The 12641-nt window shown below is 40.5% G+C and overlaps 1 pseudogene across 1 annotated transcript in view; it reads right to left on the bottom strand.

The window, feature by feature from the left end:
• Positions 1–10847: 10847 nt before the first annotated feature.
• LOC149602739 (ATP-binding cassette sub-family C member 1-like) overlaps positions 10848–12641 on the bottom strand; it is a 54322-nt pseudogene continuing 52528 nt past the window's right edge. Inside the window, exons 20-21 of the transcript XR_016376963.1 lie at positions 11467–12241; positions 10848–11401 (exon numbers count right to left, since the gene is read on the bottom strand). The product of XR_016376963.1 is annotated as an ATP-binding cassette sub-family C member 1-like (transcript). The remainder of the gene's footprint in view (positions 11402–11466; positions 12242–12641) is intronic.

Below are 12641 nucleotides of genomic sequence, written 5' to 3'. Positions count from 1 at the left end.
CGGTTTTTTAAGCCCTAACGAATTCATCACTCCAAACCGCGGCCGTCTGCATAGCCTACTCGAATACGGCGTTCACTTACGCAAGATGCTCGACCGTCATATAGCGTGATCACAATTGCGTAAGAACATTATTTGAGTTGGCCATGCCGTCTGCTTGGAGAAATAGAAAGCCACGCCCATCAAGGTTTGCTTCTTACTGGTTATAAAATTTGTCTCCTACTTTCGCTTTTTGAGAGTGGACTTCAGGGTAATGCTAGAGTAAGTTACAATTTTGTTAAGACTGATAACTTCGTTAATTTTTGAATTTAAATTAAATTAAACGTCTTTGATACCTGATTTCACTTTTTTTAGACTTTTTAAAGAAAGGCATGGTCAACTTCACTTAATTTGTGAGATTTTATTTACCTTGAATGAAAACTTCCTCGGCCGCTAGCCCGCAACATTCTTGCTGCTTTTAATCCTTGCGCTGAACTCCAGAAGTTCTTAGTTGTTTTACATTACTAAAATGCCTAAATTAACTAATACCCTAAGGGTGATTAAGGCAGCCCCGTTAGTGTTAAACCAGTTTTCATTTCACATTATGTGACTGTCCTTTAAAAGATAACGCGTCATTAATTTCGATTTTCGATTTCATCTAACATTGAAAATTGGATTGAATATTCGAAATGGGTAATCAAAAAATTTCTCGAAGCGTGAATAATGGAAATCGACAGACATATTATAACATCGTGAGTGAATCATATACTAGCTCCCTATAAGTTACTCAGACACTCTGGCGGCTCTGGCCTAATGTATCCAGCATTTTCTTCTCGCCAAAAAAGTGTTACCTATATGCGAACCACAGTGAGAGAAAATAGCATTACTCTCGGCGCTTACGTATTTCCGGTAAAAAACCGGAAAAGGGGATCAACCAATGAAACATTGAACTGAAAGGTAGTTAGTACAAGCAGACGAAGTTTTAGAAATGTTGTGACTGTTTGCGGATGGTTCACAGTCGTATTTTATCTTTGAAATTATTTTAATGGGTTAAGGTTGTCGCCTAGGAAGTTTTATTTTTACCTCTCCGTGTGACGTAGTCCAGGAGAGGTTCTGTAACGGCCGTATCTGTCTGTGTGTGTGTCTGTGTGTCCGTTGTTACACCCACGTGACCGCGTTCGCAGTTTGCGTATCGGAGCAAACGTGTTCGCCATTTCCGAACTGCTTTCACAGTCACGGAAATGGCTCCTCTACTTGAGTTCTCACACCACCATCTTCTAGTCTTTGTCCATCCCACACGGACACTACTCTGTTCTTACTGGCTTCTAATCACCACCATCTTCTGGTCTTCGTCCATTCCACGTGGACACCAGTCTGTACATACTGGCTTCTAATCACCACCATACTCTGTTCTTTGTCAATCCCACATTGACACCCGTCTGCACTTACACTGGCTTCTAGCACCACCATCCACTGGTCTTCCGTCTATTCCACATAGACACCAATCTGTATCATTGGCTTCTACTCCATTATCATCGTTTGGTTTTAGGATATACGCGGCGATCTGCTAGGGTTACGAGAAACGTCTAGCCTCCCTAAGGTGGGATCGACCACCGAAGGTTTTCGCAATTGCGCTTTTTCCTTACTATTATAATGGAAAAGAATCGTATATATACCCCAAAATTTGAAGAAAGCGGGAAGAGGGGTACCCTTCACTTTAAACGTCAATATTAGCAAAGTTTGAGAAGATAATAGGTATAACTTTATTTTAAAAGATTTAACTATTATTAATGTTAATTATTGAAGATTAAAATAATTAAAAATAATTATATTTATTTAAATATTAAAGATAAACCTCTCGTGCAAAGAGAGAGATTATCATTAAATTTTGGGGTATATATACGATTCGTTTCCATTGTAATAGTAAGGAAAAAGCGCAATTGCGAAACCTCTGGTGGTCGATCCCACCTTATGGAGGCTAGACGTTTCTCGTAACCCTAGCTGATCGCCGCGTATATCCTAAAACCAAACGATGATAATGGAGTAGAAGCCAATGATACAGATTGGTGTCTATGTGGAATAGACGGAAGACCAGTGGATGGTGGTGTTAGAAGCCAGTGTAAGTGCAGACTGGTGTCAATGTGGGATTGACAAAGAATAGAAGATGGTGGTGGTGGTGGAAGCCGGAAAAGTACCAGACTGGTGTTCATATGGGATGGACGAAGACCAAACATGGTGGTGTGAGAACTCAAGTATAGAGTAGCCAACGGAGAGAAATACAATTTTCCAAATTTCTGTGAACTGTCAATGCGGTCCGGAAATTGGGAACACGTTTGCTCCGATACGCAAACTGCGAACGCGGTCACGTGGGTGTAACAACAGACAGACACACAGACACACAGACAGACACACAGACACGGCCGTTACAGAACCTCTCCTGGACTACGTCACACGGAGAGGTAAAAATGGATTTCAACGGCGTTTTAGGTATTTTTGGGACTAACATTTATAATTAAAAGCCCAGGAAGTAACGTATGTACACTATTAAAAAACTAAAATATGTTTCAGTACCAAATTTTTCTAGAATTCTTCTTGAATTAATTGATAGCTACAAGAGGTTGGGAAAAGAAATCACTCACGATCTTTTAAAACCCAAAAAGTAAGAGATAGTGATATCTTTTTCCAACCTCTTGTAGCAGTCAATTAATTCAAAAGAAATACGGAATCTTTTAAAACCTTGCTTTTATGTTTTGAAAACCCGAGTCCAATCATTCCAGTGGGCACAAATTGTTAATTAAGCCTTGGCTTACCTGGCTTTTGATGTATTTCTCTGCTAGTTTGGACGTACTTTGACTATTTAGTAGTTTTAAAGTCACAAAATGTAGCCTTATCTTTTATCTTAACAACAACGGTTACAGCTGTTTGAATATAGTAATTACATTGTGTATATTTATGTCGCGAACGGATAAGACGAACCTCAGTAGCCACCGTTAGTCCGTTCTTACTAAACAAAATTCCCAGCAGCCTTTGGTGCCAGATATAATCCACCAAAAGCATCGTCTGCTATTCTGTCTGATAGCGCCTCTATGGCAAACGATACCGCTACAGCTGTGACGTACGCGGGTCCCATTGCCCTCTACATTGTGGAAGCTAGCGTCCGAGACTCCTTTGTCATCTGCTCCTGATGTGACGCAAAGAAACCAAAACCTCCAAAACCGTTTATACCATTTGGAACTATCGTCACTTTCAAGTTCTCGATATATTAATTTCAAGGCCCTAAGAGAGGGCGCCGTCTACTATCACTTTCACCCTCCTCTCGACTATTCGGAAGAAAATGCTGGATACGTTAGGCCAGTGTGACTGAGTAACTTATAGGGAACTAGTATATGATTCACTCATGATAACATTAAATGAGCTGGAAAATATTGAGCTTTGAATATGGAAAAGTTAAGCGATTAGACACGGTGAGGTTGCTTTCAAACTTCCATAGACATCGGGAACACCTTAAATTGAACAGTATTCTGATGGATTTTGTTTTTTGGCAAACAAAATTGTGAAATTTGTTACTGCAAGGGTTTATTTATGATTGTGTTGATTTTTTTACGATTTACGGAAAGAGAATAAAAGCGAGAGGTTTGACATTTAAACGAAATACCGTTCGCTTCTCGCGAAATCTTTGAAAAAAATCACAAAATCAAAGAGGAAATTTATAAACCTTGGTTGAAATCACGAAATCTTTGCGAAATCAAGACATCACGAACTCTTGGTTTAAATCGCGAAATCAAAGAAGTCCCGAAATAAAAGAAGAAATCTTTGCTGAAATCGCGAAATCAAAGAAGAAATCTTTGTTGAAATCGCGAAATAAAAGAAAGTCCCGAATTCTTTGGCGAAATAAAAGAAGAAACCATAAAATTTTTTGGCGAAATCAAAGAAGAAATCACGAAATCTTTGCCGAAATCAAAAAAGGAATCACGAAATCTTTGGCGAAATCAAAGAAGAAATCACGAAATGTTTGGTGAAATCAAAGAAGATATCACGAAACAGGCCCGTAGCCAGAAAAGCTACGCAGAGGGGGCAGTATCTTTCTGTAGGGGGGCATGGCAAATGGAATTTTTTTATAGAATAACATAATATCAAAATGTCAGACAATAAATTTTTCCGCAATATTTCATTATTGACACTCATTTAACATTTGAAAATCAAACTTTTTTAAAAAGTATAAAAAAAATTGTTAATAAACAATTCTAAATCTAAATTTCTAGTCAGATCTTTTTCGTAGGCTAGGGAAGTTAAGTTTCACTTTCTTTCATGTGACATAGCTCGTCGTTAAAGAGAAAATTCGCGAGTTGGGCATGAAAAGCTTGCCTCGCGTCAAATGTAAGTCTGTACCCCGAGGGGTGGGTCATTCATGAAATCCCGTACGCTACCCGTGAAATCCAACTTAAGAAATCCGAAATCAATGCTGGTTTCGAAATCAAATAAAAAATCCGAAATCAGCAACGAAATCACAAAATCATTAAAGAAATCATAAAATCAGGAAAAAAAAAAGCAAAATCAACAAAGAAATCACAAAATCAACAAAGAAATCACGAAATCAGAAGCGAAATAACAAAATCAGAAACAAAATCAGTAAATAAATCGTGAAATCCATTACAAAATTCACGAATTCCAAAAACCAAAGAAATCACAAAATCCGACGAAATCAAGGGGAAAATCTCAAAATCCGAGGAAATCACGTGAAAAAGCGCAAAATCCAACGAAATCAAGGGAAATATCGCAAAATCCGTCGAAATCACGGGAAATATCGCAAAATCCGTCGAAATCACGGGAAAAATAGCAAAATCCGACGGAATCACGGGAAAAATCTCAAAATTCGATGAAATTCATTGGATTTTATCGAATAGGTAAAAATATAAAGTAGGAGGAGCTAATTGAAAAATATAACAAATCGTCACGAGTGACGTTTCTAGTCCGGAGAAATGACGCTCGCGCTCAAATTCGTAAGATCATGGAAAGAATGCACGTGAGGAAATTTGTTTTAGTTTGAAAAAAAAATCCTCACGAGCATTCTGAGACTACATCCAGACTTACGTCACGTGCAAAATCGCGCGCAACTGTGATGACGATTTCTTATTTTTTAACAAGTTCAGCAAGACCAAATACTTTATATATTCACCTATTCTGAAATCAAACGGAATCCGAAGAAATGAAATTGGATTTCTAAATCCCGTACACTTTTTCCAAAACGTCCGACCCCTCGCTGTACTCCGACATAATATTTTGGTCCTGGATGACAAAACCAGCGATATATATAAAGGATAACGACAAAAAGCTAAAAATTCCAGTGTATCAGGGATACATATCAAAAGTGAATTTAAAACATACAAATGAATCAGGGATATATCAAGTAAAAAAATCCAAATGTATCAGGAATATACACAGGTAAAGACAATAAAGTCTAAAATATGTTGATATACATTCTAAATAGTTTTAAAATTTGTGTGCATTACAGGGGCAAAGTTAATTTGATAAGGGGGCATTGGAAAATTTTGAGGGAGCATTTAGGGGCAAACCGAAATCTTATTTGAGGGGGCAGGATATATTTTTGAGGGGGCATTGCCCCCTGGTGCCCCCCCGTGGCTACGGCCCTGTCACGAAATCCGGTACATTTTTTGGAAATGTCGGACCCCTTGAAAAAATGTATGCTATGCTAGGAATTTCTCTTTTTATTGTTGCGGTGACTGAGTATTGAGTTGGGCAGGCATTCCACAAGTTTATGTGGCACTCTACATATTTTTATTATATGCAAACCAATGTAAAGCTTTAATTCGTTGATGGGTGCATTGGAAACCACACGGAGTATTGCAAAATGATTTATGCCCTAGTTAGAAACTTAAAATTTCTTTCAAATGAGGCAGTGAAATAATTGTAATGAAAATAATTAATTTTGTGTCTGTGAACTATTCAATTTCCCATGTGTTTCTGTGGCATTTTAGGATTTGTAAATGATAGTTTTCATGTTGAACTGATGCAAATAAATAATCAAAAGCGTTGCGATTTATCTTTACTTCTATCACGACATGAGTTGAGAACAGCTAAATAGCACATGTTCCCTTCGCTTTCCCACTTAAAAGGTTTTGTACTTGGAAACTTGGACTATTTACGCCGAACGGCTGGAATTCTTTTTCCAAACTATGGGCATCACGGACGAAGCTAAGAAGAAAACACACTTACTTACTTGCGTTGGCTCTACAGTATACACGACTCTTCGAAGTATCCTGAATCCAGTCACACCACAGGATGCCGCCTGTACTTACGCGACAGTTTTGGACACATTGAAAAAGTTCTACAACCCCATTCCGACTGAAATCGCAGAGAGGGAAAAATTCTACAGCAGATCACGTCATCCCGGAGAAACCATTGCCACGTACCTCACAGAGCTACGAAAGATGAGTGAGTTTTGTAACTTTAAAGACCTGGAAACAATGATACGTGATCGGTTGATATTTGGAATCAACAACCAACAAATCTACGAGCGACTGATTACTATAAAGGACATAACCCTGGAAATAGCAACATCCACGGCAGTTGCCATGGAAACCGCTGCCCGAAACTCCAGAGAATTGAAGCAAGGCCCTAACGCCAGCTCAACAGTAGTCAACGCAATACACAACCGTAGACCCAGATCTCACGCTAAATCGTCTCAAGCAAAATCTCAAAACCCCACGTTCAATCCACCAGCAAGGAAACCGGATTATACACGTCAACGTAGCTGTATTCGTTGCAAGGACTCCAACCACATACCGTCAAGTTGTCCATACCTCAACGCTACGTGTTTAAAGTGCAACAAAAAAGGCCACATCGCCAGAGCATGCCTCGCCGAGAGAACGTTTTCCAGACAACAACGTCACCACACGAATTTGATCACCTCGGAAGAACCAATGCAATTATCGACAGAGACCGGCCAAAACCATCAGGAACACCATGGATACGAAGTCTTCCACCTGAAAACCGATGGAGCCTGCTCGAAACACAAAAAACCTCCGAAACCAACGATCATCGTATGCGAAATCAATGGCCAAACCACGCATATGGAATACGATACCGGATCCGCATATTCCATTATGCCTATGGACAAATTCAAAACCATATCTACAACGGAAGACATACAACCTTTCACGGAAAGAACGCTTATCGCCTATAACGGGGACCCTGTAACCATCCTTGGACAAACCACAGTCCACGTCAACTTTTCCGGACGATCAGCGATGCTATCACTATTAATTGCCAGTGACAACAGACCCACCATTTGCGGTCGAGCATGGATTTACTCTTCACTACGAATTGAAGACCCTGCATTTCAAGCTCTCCACGTCAACCATATTAATAGAAATAATCCTGAAGTAACGGCAATCCTGGACAAACACAAGAAGCTATTCTCAGACACTATGGGTTGTCTGAAAGACGTCAAGGTACATCTACACACTAAAGCCGGAATCACACCCAAGTTCTACAAAGCCAGAAGCGTACCATACGCGCTGAAGGACAAGGTCAACGAGGAACTGGATAGACTGGAGAAAATGGGGATCATTGAACCAATTCCTCATTCCAACTTCGCCACACCAATAGTACCAGTACTGAAACCTAATAAAACAGTGCGAATATGCGGCGACTACAAGATCACAGCGAACCTAATGATCGATACGGAAGTTTATCCATTACCCAAGGCTGAAGATGTCTTTGCCAAAATGGCAGGATGCAAAGTTTTCGCAAGACTAGATATGCGCGACGCATACAACCAGTTAGCCCTGGATGAAGAATCAAAGAAACTGGTGGTCGTCAACACGCCGAAAGGATTATACGCCTACAACCGCCTACCTTTCGGAGTTTCATCAGCCAGCGCTATATTCCAGAAGCAAATGGAAATATTACTTGCCAAACATGATGGTGTTTGTCCATTCCAGGACGACACACTCATCGGTGGAAGAGACGACCAAGACTGCCTAAAAAGAATAGATCAAGTACTAACAACACTAGAAAACGCTAACCTACGCTTACGCAGGGACAAATGTTTGTTCATGGTACCGGAATTGGACTTTCTGGGCTACAGACTTGATCAACACGGACTTCACCCACAAGAGGAAAAATTGAAGGCCATAATGGAAGCGCCGTCCCCAAAGAACGTCGACGAACTACGCTCGTTCCTGGGATTATTCAATTATTACTCGAAGTTCATACCGAATAATTCGACGCTGTTATCACCATTGTACCACCTTCTGAAGAAATCCGTAGCATGGACTTGGGGAGAAGATCAAGAAAGAGTGATGAAGACAGCCAAGCTCGCTCTTAAGAACTCCAATGTACTAACGCATTTTGACACAACAAAGGACGTTCTACTCGCCTGCGACGCGTCACCTGTTGGAATCGGAGCGGTTATATCGCACATAATCGACGGCGTAGAGAGACCGATTGCTTTTTCATCGAGAACCCTCACCACGGCGGAAAAGAAATATCCCCAGATAGAAAAAGAAGCCCTCGCACTAGTCTATGGAGTGTCCAAATTCAGAGATTATCTACTCGGACGGACATTTACTCTTCTCACGGATCATCAACCATTAGTATCAATCTTATCAGAAAAAAAACCTATATCACCGATGGCCGCCTCCAGACTCCAACGATGGGCACTTCTCTTATCATCACACAATTACAAGATCGTATACAAGAAAGGGATATTGAACTCGAACGCCGACGCCATCAGTCGTTTACCATTGATAACCGACGATTTCACTACATCTCAACCTCAAGAATACGTGCTACTACTTGAAGATTTGAACAACCAACCAATTACCACCACCACGATGATGAAAGCAACATCTCAAGACCCGACTCTACAGACAGTCATGGGATATTTACTCCATGGATGGCCGTCGAAATCAGAAATTGAGCCCGAATTAACGCCCTTTTTCAAGAAAAAAGACGAACTATCCATTGCGCACGATATAGTCATAACTGGATCGAGAGCTGTCGTTCCAAAAAGTTTGCAGCCTGCAGTATTGCAAGAACTTCACACGACACATGACGGCATCGTTCGAATGAAAAACAAAGCCCGCACAACCGTGTGGTGGCCAAAAATCGACCAGCAAATTGAAGAAATGGCAAGGAATTGCAAAACGTGTAACGAAAACGCAGCCATGCCACCACGAAACTACAATCCTTGGCCAATCACCAATCAAGCTTGGGAAAGAACTCATATTGACTATGCCGGTCCTCTTGACGGAAAATACTTATTCATCATAGTCGACGCATACACCAAATGGATCGAAGTCTACATAAGGGATAACACATCATCTGAATCTTCAATCACAGCACTAAGAGACCACGTTGCTAGATACGGGATAATGAAGACATTGGTCAGCGACAACGCCACGTCTTTCACAAGCGAACAGTTCAAATTATTCACGTCTCAAAATGGAATAAAACATCTTACGATCGCACCATACCATCCAGCTTCAAATGGACAAGCGGAGAGGAGCGTCAGAATAATCAAAACGTCACTTAAAAAGAACCCCGGACTAACAACTGAAGAAATCAACGTCTTAAATCATGGCTTCGACACTTACAGAAAAGGAACCCTAGCACAACGTTTGGCACGAATCCTAATCAACTATAGACGCACTCCACTGAATTCTGGAAAGTCACCGTCTGAACTACTTTTCGGGAGGAATATCACAACAAGACTAGACCTACTTCATCCGAAAAATTTATCTGCACAAGAAGTTCAGACGTCACATGAAAAGCAACCGCACCATCGATCGTTCGATATAGGAGATGCAGTCTATGCCAACGTTCACAATCAATCAAGAAAAACCACATGGCTTCCAGCACTAGTTACTAAACGACTGGGCAATACGATGTATGAGGTCAACTCTGAAAACGGGACATTGCGAAAGCACTCAAACCAGCTACGAGGACGTTCATCGAACAGCGATAGACCGGAGACTGATCCTGAGCCTGAACCATACAGCTATCCTTTAGATTTTTCGGAACCCACAATCAACGAATCAGGAAGCACGACCCAAAGGCAAACTACTGAACAAGTCATCCTCGAGTCGACTGATCAAACCTTGCAGCCAGAACCTTCTACCTCCAGCGTCATTCCAATTCCTGTTGAAGCAACGTCCAAAGCCAAATCTAAATCATCGACCTCAGCAACCTCAGCACCTGCCGGACCTATCCTTACCAACGATAACGACACTCAAGAGAATCACTCCGCTCAAGTCAGACGAACTTCCGGACGACGAATTAAACCACCCGATAGATTAGGTCTTTAAAAAAGGGGATATTGTTGTGTACATAAAAAAGTAGTCGAAATAGTTTTTTATGTAACAACGTAAAATAAAGAATAGGCCAAAATTTGTATATATATAGATAAGAGAATCTAGAACAGGCAGCATTCCTACGCGTGGTGTGACGACGATCAGTTCATTTCTAATGTATAAAGTTTAACGTTTAATGTAATCATTAATAAATTGATTTTAAATTACAACCAGTATGTTTGTCAATGTCGGCTCTTACTTAAGTTAACCCCACACACAAACACAAAAGGATTGATTCTAGTAAAATATCGCTTAGATATTAGTCCATTATGAGCTTGATATTAGCCCAATATTGGGAGGATAGGAGTTCGTTTCTGTCCACTTTCGTAAAATATGGATACAATCCTGACCATTTCTGGATAATAACTAATCCATTAATTTGATTCTCGATCCAATTTGGGATGAAACTACAAATCTGGCTTATCATTCGACAGTCCCATTTTGGACACTAGTTACGTTATCCAAAAATAAATGAAAAACTGTGCTGTCTCAGAGTCAGATATTTAGATACTTTTATATCCAATTTTGGACAACAATTTGATAAGCAATATTTTTATGCTTATTTAAATTAAGCCTGTATAATAAGGACGTGGCAATACAACGTCATACAAGGTCACACACGTCCAGTAATTCTAAAAAACCATACCAAGAAGAGGTGCTGCAGTATTTTGAAAAAAAAACCCTCCAAAATTTGCTCTGAAGTTGGACATAAGAACGGATTGCCTAGTACCTACGTTAATACATTCTATATTTCTATAATCATGCCTAAAGTTCACAATTGTGTAATTTTATTAAATAGTTTTAAGGCAGAGAATACCACAAGAACTGAAAGATGATAAAAATAATAGTAAAACAAAGGATAGAGATTATACAATAGAATACGAACTATTCGCAAATAACATTGCATGAAAATGTAAGTGTGTAATATAAAAGCTTTCTAGAGTACGTTGGCAACTTTGGCCAAATCGTAGAACATTGATTGATCATCCTTCAAGAGGGCATGTGGGGAGTCGTATTCCACAATGCGGCCCTGATCGAGAACCATCACTCTATGAAGAGTTACGAGACAAATTAGAAAATCATTTGAATAGGCGTCTTTTATAGGTAAACTAACTTGTCGTAGTCCAAGATGGTGTTTATTCTGTGCGCGATGGTGATGATGGTAGAGTTGGTGAATTCCCTTTTGATGGTCTGGTCTCTTGAATGAGATCGTCAGTGTCCATGTCGACCGAGGCCGTCGCTTCGTCCAAGATCAGGATCTTGGTGTTCCTTAATATGGCACGAGCCAAGCAGACCAACTGACGCTGTCCGACGCTCAGGTTGTTACCTCCCTCGGCCACGGGGTGATCGAGTCCCTGCTCTAGCGACGCAACAAAGGATTTCAAATGCGAGTGTTCCAGGGCGGCCCACAATCGCGGGTCGTCTTGTTGACCGAAGGGATCCAGGTTGAGTCTGAGTGTGCCCGAAAAGAGGACGGGCTCTTGAGGGATGATGGTCAGCCGCGATCTCAAATCGGACAAGCCCAATCCCTCCACTGGCACTCCGTCTATGACGATCTGACCGCGCACCCCCTCGATCACGCGGAAGAGCGCTAGCGTCAGCGACGACTTTCCGGCGCCTGTCCGCCCCACCACACCCACCTTCTCCCCGGCCTCAATCTTGACATCTATGTCCTTCAAGACCAAATTCAAGCCTTCTCGATACCTGGTGCTGTAGTCGCGAAACACGATTTCTCCTCGCTGAGGCCAATCGGCTGGCGGTTGAGATTCTGGTTTCTCCCATTCAGCCTCAGGCTTCAAATGGCAGTATTCGTCAACCCTTTCTACGGAGACGGTATTCGTTTCCAAACCCGTCAATGCAGTAATAAAGAGTTTGATCATTTGTAGAAGCTACAAGATTATTAATAAAATTCTCACTTGATTGTAGAAGGTAAATAATAGTTTTACATGAGAGAAATGTTTAATTTCACAATTCAGGGACATATCTTACTAGCCTTACTGACAGCTTAAAGGTCTCTAAATTAATCTTGAAATGACATTCCTCATTATTATTACTGTCACTTTACAGCCAGTAATATACTCTGTGTTATAGGTCTGACATTTATCATATCCGTCTTCATTCTCGGGAGGCAATACTGCAACATGCTGATACTCAGGCAGAGCTGTGCTAATTAATTAGTTAGCTAATTGAATTTCTAATTAATTAGCATAATTTACTAATTGAAAAAGGTAATTGAATTTTAATTACCTAGGTGCTAATTGAGAAGTAATTCTAATTAATTAGTATGCA

The sequence above is a fragment of the Phalangium opilio genome, unplaced genomic scaffold (genome assembly GCF_054372755.1).
Source record: "Phalangium opilio isolate 3A_F unplaced genomic scaffold, DU_Popi_V2 ptg000352l_1, whole genome shotgun sequence".
NCBI lineage: Eukaryota > Metazoa > Arthropoda > Arachnida > Opiliones > Phalangiidae > Phalangium > Phalangium opilio.
Note: the sequence above shows the minus strand (reverse complement) of the source record. Positions and strands in the feature narration are given on the sequence as shown.